Here is a 1,899-nt window from a genome sequence, read left to right as displayed (position 1 = left end):
TTTGCATAGACTGACCGTGGAAGAGTGATTGACATTGCAGTAAGCCAACCAGATCTTGGTTTAAGAAACCTTCCTTTGATTGTAAACCAATAGGAAGTAACGTAGATGATATGTGGGCGGAGCAGTAAGTAGGAGGATCCCAGCGTGGATCACATACTCTCAAGGGAGCCTCACCAGGGATGTATGGGGTAAACCCACTTAAACTAGGTTTATTTTGACTAAATTCCTCTTAAGTAGTCCGAAATATGTCTCCTGGAAGTAGGCCACATCACACTGCATCAAGTTGAATGGAACAGTTCCACACAGAAACTGTGTTACAATATAGCAGTGTTACATCCTTGGAATGTCACTTTAGTCATGTAGCAAATAAGTTGCAACAAAATAAATGAATATTCACATTGTTAAAACTAATAAATTATTTCCCCTAGCCTTTACACAGCGGAATACTTAGTAGTATTTTTAGTAGTATTCATGTGTTTTATCACTGTGTGATGTTTATTTTATTTTTTCCCCCGTATTTTATTGTATCCTTGTACAGTTTGCTGATGCAGTTTGCCCATGAGTATCATAGCATGTATCCTCTACACTTACATTATCCTAGTCTGCACCATAGATGTAGTTTGAAGACACAACTTGATACTTGAACTGCATCACTGAAACAACCCACTGTAGCCTTTCACTGAATGATAAGGAAGTGGTCTCATTCCAGTTGGCCTAAAACCCTCTCTGAATATATGAGCTTTTGGGAAAATGGAAGTCATATTCAGCCAGGCTTTTGCCTTATTATACAGTAAATGTGTTCAAATCCCTCTTGACAAACATGAAACATACAATGAACTTGGATATCAATATTCAATTTAGATTATCTTTTACTGTCTCCATCTAGTGGTATGAAGAACAAATTACAGGCACAAAGACATCGATCAAACAAAGGAAAAATACACTATTGTCTCAAAATAAACTAAAATAGCATGTTTACCTTAGCGAATATATTTTTAGTTGAATAAAATATGAGTATGCCTAGGCAGATGTGGCAGCGTGTTCCATATGTTTAGGGTGTTTAGGGTGCAGTGGCTAAAAGTAGCATCCCTATATGTTTTTTGTTGTGATCCTGGGAACAGTTAAAAGAGCAGTTGTTCATGAAGGGTCATAAAACGATAGGGAGTCTTTGAGATAAAAGTGGGCAAGACCATTTAGTGTCTTAAAAACTAAGAGAAGAACTTTAAACGCAGTTTTAAAAGATACAGGGAGCCAGTGTAGGTTGCGTAAAAGGAGTTATATAATCTCTCGTTTTTTGTTTTTGTTAAAACCATAGTAGCAGCTTTTTGAATGGTCTGTAGTTTTGCCATGGCTGGTTTTGGTTGGCCATTATAAAGAGCGTTACAGTAGTCAAGATATCTAGAAATGAAAGCATGAACAAGCTTTTCTGCATGGTGCTGGCTCAGTAGAGGTGTCACCTTTGTTATATTTCACATGATAAAAAATCAGTTTTGGTCAACAAACTAAAATGAGCTTTGAAATTGAGGTCAGAATCTAAAATGACACAGATTAATGTGGGAAAAGGCTATTGTAAAAAATAAATTACGTATCTGAGAAGTAATTTCATTCAATAATCATTGCATAATTACCTAATATAATGTATTTTTTATAAAAACAAGCATTTCTGCATTACTGTAGTAAAATTCTGCTATTGAAACATGTAAAAGATTGGTAAAGTTCTCCATTATCCTCAAATGCAACTTCACTCTTGCTTGTGTAATGTTTTCTCTATACTTCTGGGAGAGGAAATTGATTCCTTTACATAAACGAGCCTCCTTCCCCTCCGGCGTTTACAGCAATCATATGGTTTCACTCCATGGGGTTGCTGAGAGGATGGCTTTGCTGGAAACTGCAGAAAAG

The sequence above is a fragment of the Cottoperca gobio genome, chromosome 20 (assembly GCF_900634415.1).
Source record: "Cottoperca gobio chromosome 20, fCotGob3.1, whole genome shotgun sequence".
Lineage (NCBI taxonomy): Eukaryota > Metazoa > Chordata > Actinopteri > Perciformes > Bovichtidae > Cottoperca > Cottoperca gobio.
This window is presented reverse-complemented; position numbering follows the sequence as displayed.